Source organism: Benincasa hispida, chromosome 2, assembly GCF_027475165.1.
Source record: "Benincasa hispida cultivar pf3 chromosome 2, pf3_genome.v1.1, whole genome shotgun sequence".
NCBI lineage: Eukaryota > Viridiplantae > Streptophyta > Magnoliopsida > Cucurbitales > Cucurbitaceae > Benincasa > Benincasa hispida.
Genome location: NC_143479.1, coordinates 5473452 through 5480032, shown reverse-complemented (window position 1 = coordinate 5480032; position 6581 = coordinate 5473452). Strand labels below are relative to the sequence as shown.

General features: G+C 32.4%; 1 long non-coding RNA gene across 1 annotated transcript; it reads right to left on the bottom strand.

The window, feature by feature from the left end:
- Positions 1 to 239: 239 nt before the first annotated feature.
- On the bottom strand, positions 240 to 1039 carry LOC150037605 (uncharacterized). The gene is made up of 2 exons (XR_016527968.1): positions 931 to 1039; positions 240 to 474 (listed from the first exon to the last, which is right to left on the bottom strand). It is a non-coding gene; the product is annotated as an uncharacterized LOC150037605 (long non-coding RNA).
- Between the last annotated feature and the right edge of the window lie 5542 nt (positions 1040 to 6581).

Genomic DNA, 6581 nt, shown 5'->3' with positions numbered 1-6581 from the left:
TTAGGACATTTTGCCACGATAAACCAGTATCTTAAGGCATATCGTTTTTTTCTTTTTTTGAAAGATATTGATAGGTTGAGGGATCAGGAAGCGTACCCAGACATCTCAACTAGGTTGAAACATCCTTAGTGCCTTTATCACATCCCGGTCCAAAAGGAAACATATCATAGATGGAAGGGAAATATACAAGGCGCATGAGTTAAAGTACGATAAAAAAAAAAAAAGAAAGGAAAGAGGCTAGAGAAAAGTCTTTCAATTGAGAGTTATACAAGAATGCATCATAATTGTAAAATAACTTAAATCTAGTACTCCATAAAACAGCAAGACTGATGAGATATCCCATAATTGGCCCAACATGATGGCTTTCTCATTAAATATTCTTCTATTACGTTCCAGTCGAAGAGTCCAGAGGCAAGCACCAAGGTGTGCGGAAGGGGGATGGTAGAAGCAGAGTTAAAGGATGGACCAGAGGTGCTACAAAAAAAAAAAGTTGTGATAAGAAACACTCATTTTTTCGTGCAATCCAGATAATTATAATGTCCTGCAGTTCTATGTAACGTTGTAAAGTTTGTTTAACTCTTTCCATAGTTTCATTATGTTCTTCCCCAACGATTCGGGGAGTTAAGGAGAGAGAGTTAAAAGGCCATATCGTTTATTTCAAAAACAACCCATTTCCTTCAACTTATCAAAATCAACTGTTTTAGTATTTTAATACTAGAGAAATAATTTTTACTAACGTTTTGGGATTCAATTCTTACACATTTAAAAGTTTGAGGTTAATTTTTAAAATTGAAAATTTAATGATGTAATTATTGCCACCATCGTACTTCAAGAGTAGTTTTTGCAATTTACTTGAAGTCAAGGCACAATCAAAACACAAAAATACTACTAAAGGAATTAAGAGGAATACATTAACAAAAAAATACAAACCAAATACATAGAATAGACATATACTACTCAACGAAAAAGATCCCAAGAAGATGAACCCTATTTGAGTCCCTTCAATAGAAGCCACGAGCTAACCGAGAACAACAAAATTAACGGAATGATGGTATAGAGGGACCCTTTATAGGGGTCCAAATGAAAAGTAGCCCCAAGTTTCAGAACAAATTAATTTTAGTCTACTAATGTCAATATTTTGTGAAATTACTACTTTAACCCTTCTTTCTTCTTCTTCATTTTGCAATTTCATTTTTTTTTTCTGTGTTTTTTCTTCTTTCTTCTTCTTCTTCTTCTTCTTTTTTTTTTCTTCGTTTCTTCCTTCGCTTTTTTTTTTTCATTTCTTTTTCTAACTATTTGTTTTTTTTTTGGTCATGTGCCTCATCTTCTTCTTCCATTTTTTCTGCATCATTCTTCTTCTTCTTCTTTGTTCTCCAATTTTTTTCTTTTCATTCTTTGTTTTGCAGTTTTTTTTCAAGCTAGAGGAAGAATCTTAACAAAGAAAAAAATTGAAGAAAAAAATTATTGTTGTGTCTGATAAAGAACAAAAAAAAAATGAGTAAAAAACTAGAATGAGAAGCTAGAGGTAAAAGCGAAAAGCGAGAGGAAGAATCTGAACAAGGGAAAAAAATCGAAGAAAAAAATTTCAATTGTGTCTTATAAGGCACAAAGAGAAGGAGTGAGAAACGAGATGAAGGAACGAGAATTTGTTTGAGCACCAAGCCCTCATGCACGGTTTGGGAACAAGATGGTACTTTTACACGTGGTTGACATAAGCAAAAGGCTATTTTTCGAGCAAATTTGAATCTTGGGCCTTCCGTACAAAAACTCCAAAGCTAACCACCCAATGAGCGTGTAAGGTAACACTATGAACACAAAGATTAAGTTTGCACCAAATATGATAGACAATAGCATATCAAACGATTCTCTCAAACCTTACACGACAAAACGATGACCTGCATTAGAGTGAAAAATTCAATTAAACTCGATATTCCAATGAGTGGTCATGTGGGAATATTAAAGTTTTATTTGTTTGATTAAGTTAGGTATTGTCACTCCCATATAATTTAGACTCCGTTTGGTAACCATTTGATTTTTGTTTTTATTTTTAAAAATTAAACCTATTTCATACACATTTCTTATAATGATTTGCATCTTTTTTTAAGTACATTGGTTGAATTCTTAGCCAAATTTCAAAAATATAACCAACTTTTGAAAGCTACTTTTTTTTAGTTCTCAAATTTTAGCTTAGTTTTTTTAAACGATTAGTGAAAAGTAGATAACAAAGGAAGATATTTAGAGGCAAAAGTAGTATGCATAGGCTTATTTTTCAAAAATAAAATGATTAAAAAAAGCCTTAGTTATTCCAGTGCAATCTTTACTTATTACTCTAGCTTACTTATTACTCTTATCTTTGGATTCTATAGTGGAAAGCACACGTTTATTTTATTTTATGTTCTAGTACATAAATTAGATTCGAGTGAAAAACAGAACTCAAATTTGTTGTTGTTTTTTTTTTTTTTTTTTTTTTTTTTTTTTTTTTTTTTTATGAAAAGAATCCACTTTTTAATTAAAAGCTATTCTCTCAATTTCTCTAATTTCTTCCATTTCTCTCTCATAAAATTCAAAGATTGAATTGTAAAAAAAAAAAAAAAAAAAAAAATCAAAGATTTAGAACTGAAATATTCACAAATATTCGTATATTTTAAACTTAAAAAAAGGAAGAAAAAAAAAAAGATGATAAGGACGTTTAGGTAATTAGATCCAGCAAAGAACTCAAATTTCCTTTGTTTAAATATTATCTTTGTTGTGAATTTGAGGAGCACAACGTCAACATGGATACCAGTAACATATAATATTAAAAAGAATATAATATAATATATACTAAATCAATAAAAAAATATAAAATATGAAAATTTCTCAAGATTCTCCACTTTCTCAAAATTCATGGATTTTGCCCAATGTATGTGTCTTAAAAGTCCACAAATAACAACTTATTTATAGGGATTTTGGCAAGTAAGATGTGACACATTTGGATATCAAGCACAAATTGTTGTATGAAATATGGCCAACATATGTGGTAATAGAAGGAGAAGATTTGACTTTTGACACTAAGCTTGGGCATATGTCTAACACATATTATAATATTTATAATTCTCCCCCTTAGATGCCCATTATATATATGACATATGCCTCACTAAAACCTTAGTAGGAAAAATCCAATGGGAAAAAACCCTAGTGAATGAAAAAGAGTACACATTTCATATAATATATACTCCTAAAAGAATACAATATATTTACTCCTCTCATGAAAATATCACTAAAGATCCCCGACTCGTCGTATTCTAATGTTGTGCACTAATTTTTCAAAGGTTGCGATTGGTAATAATTTTGTAAATAAGTCTGTCAGGTTATCCTTCAAACAAATTTGTTATACAGTGGTGTCACCATTTTTTTCAAGATCATGAGCGTAGAAAAACTTTGGTAAAATATCTTTGTTCTATTTTCTTTAATATATCATTATTTTATTTGGGATATGCATGTTGTGTTGTTTTCGTATAATATTGTTGGAAGATTTTTATTAAAAGACAAGCCACATGTTTCATGATTGTGCTGAGTCATTGATCTTAGCCATACACATTCTCGATTAGCCTCGTGAATTGCAAGAATTCAGCATGATTTGAGAAAATGACCATTATGGTCTGTTTCATCGATCCTCATGATATAGCAGTTCCTCCACATGTGAATAGATACCTATTTGAGATATAATTTTGTGTGGAGCAGATAAATATCTGAAATCTACATAACCAACTAGATTAAAATTTAATTTATTTGAAAATAAAACAATATCGATCATTCCTTAGAGAAGAACTATATCTAGCTGATTAATTTACTAAAAATGCAATATCTGGTCGTGTATTATTAGCAAGATACATAAGTGCACCAATTGCATTTAGATATGGTACTTAAGAACTAAGAAGTTCTTCATTATCGTTTTGAGGTCGAAATATATCTTTCTTTATATCCAATGAACAGACTTCCATTGGAATATTTAATGGATATGCTTTGTCCATATAGAACCTTTTCAGAACTTTTCCTGTATATGTTGACTGATAAACATATATCCCATTGACTAAATGCTCAATTTGCAAACCAAAATAAAATTTTTTTTCTGAGATCTTTCATCTCAAATTCTTTCTTAAGATATTCTACTACCTTTGAAAGCTCTTCAGGAGTTCCAATTATATTTAAGTTATCGACATATATAGTTATAATTGCAAATCCTAACTATGATTTATTTATAAAGAAATACAAACATATTGAATTATTTTGATATCCTTCTTTCCACAAATATCCACTCAAACGATTGTACCACATTCATCCTGATTGTTTCAATCTATATAGTGATCTCTAGAACTTTATTGAATACTATTCCCGAGAATTTTATTTATATGTTTTAGGAACCTTGAATCTTTCTGGGATTCTTATATAAATATCGTTATCAAGAGTTACATATAAATATGTCGTGACTACATCCATAAGATGCATATCCATACTTTCATACATAGTTATGCCAATTAAATATCTTAGTGCAATTGCATCCACCAATGCCAATTAAATATCTTAGTGCAATTGCATCCACCATCGAAGAATATGTCTCCTCATAATTAATATCAAGTCTTTGTGAAAAATCTTGTGCAACTGATGTGTTATTTTACGTGATGAAATAATGGAATGAAATAAGGTGATGGGAATGCATTGAGCAACAAGTTTTCTCAACAGAATCCAAGTATAAATTCCACTGAGTTTCCTGATAAGTCCAGGGTCGAACTCAGGGACTAGGGAAAACAGTATGCGGTGATAATTTTCTAGAAGACTTTGCAGTAACAAGTAAATCAAATAGTTGTTTGGATTGTTGTTTGCGGTATAAAATAAATGTATGCGGCGGATTTGAGAAAAGATCGATTATGCGGTAGATACACTGAGTATGTAGTGGAACGAGTTGAGAAGGTCTTTAGCTAGCGTTTCGTGGGAATGCGTCAAACTATGCGATCATGCTACACTCATGCGACAGCAAATCATTTTTCAATGTAAATGCGGTGCTCCTAGTTCTAGGATGCATGTGTTGAATGCAATAGTGTCCATAGGGCTTATTCCTAAGTCTCTACTCTTTTCTATGCGATGATGCAAGATGCACACAAAGACAAGATGACCGCACACAATCATATCCTATCTCTAGGATGCATGTGATGCGTTAATAGCAAACAGTGTTTATTCCTAAGCTCCTATCTCTTGATTATGCGTTCTAATCTGGCTCTCCCGAGCCTAGATTCTAACCTGGCTTTTCTAAGCCTAGATTCTATCCTTAGACTACCCTTCTGAGTATCTCTAACGGACGAATGATGCATACATAATACAAGATAATCTCATAGAATGAAGATCCCCAATTAAACTTGCTAAGTGCTTCTCAACCCATTCGACAAATTTAACTACTCATGCGTAATAAACAGAGAGTGAACAGATATAAAAAAGTAGATTCCATTTCTATAGATAAGTTTAAGTACAAAATGACAATGGAAGATAAGGATAGAGAGCCTGGTAGCAATCCCTTGCTTCCCAAGGCTTTTACACAGTTAACTCTATTCTGTTCAAAAGATATTCTTGCTTCCGCAGAAGTTGGCACTCTCTCTGATCTCGACGCTTCCGACACTCTTCCAAGTTCACCGGAACGATCTCTCGGTACAATCTCGCTTCTCTCACTTCCACCTTAAAATACAAGAAAAACTAAGAACAAGGCTATTCTATCAAAGGAAAAATTCTCTAACTATCTGAACTTCTTTACTGAAGGTTGCCCTCGGTATTTATAGAGCTTCGGGTTGAAAGGCGTCTTCTCTCTTATGATTGCACTGATGGGATGACATTAATTCTCTGTTTGATGCGCTGAATATTTGTCACCAAAAAGTTGAGTGTACTTGCTACAGTAGTTTGTTAGCGGCTTGTCAACTTAATTCGGACTCGACCATCATCAGCTTTCTGTCCCATCATGATTTATTATACTTTTCACCCAGATGCGCCCACCAAGTTGCGGTAGCTCTATACGGCAATCCTTCTTGAGCAGATGTTTGCGAGCACAAATCACCGCAAAGCCTTGCAGTAATGCTGCGCTCGACCATTGCTTTCTCGTGATCGTATTTTCCACCTTGTGTCAACGCATATTCTGCATTAAAAATACAAAAGTTAACTATTTTCATACGATGAACACTTGCGACTACAATGTCATAAACTTACTGCTTTTTGGACGCAATCTTATATCTTTTATAACACAAACTTGCATTGTTTAATAACTTAGTACCGTAATAATGTGCATTTCTGCCCGTTATTAGCAACTAGTCTTTCTTTATATCTTGTGACTAAAGGAACTCGTTTTAAAGAGATCCTTGAACGGAAGTGGATCATCCAAATTCCATTTTGATTGAAAAGCTAAATTTATAGTAAACATACAGTATATGAATTCATAAACAAACTACAACATGCTTTTTATAAATAAATAGGGTTCAAAAGATACTACCTTTGAAGAACTTTTCTTCTTGTAAATCCCTGGAATGATCATGAATCTTGAACTCAACAAAAAAACATGAAGA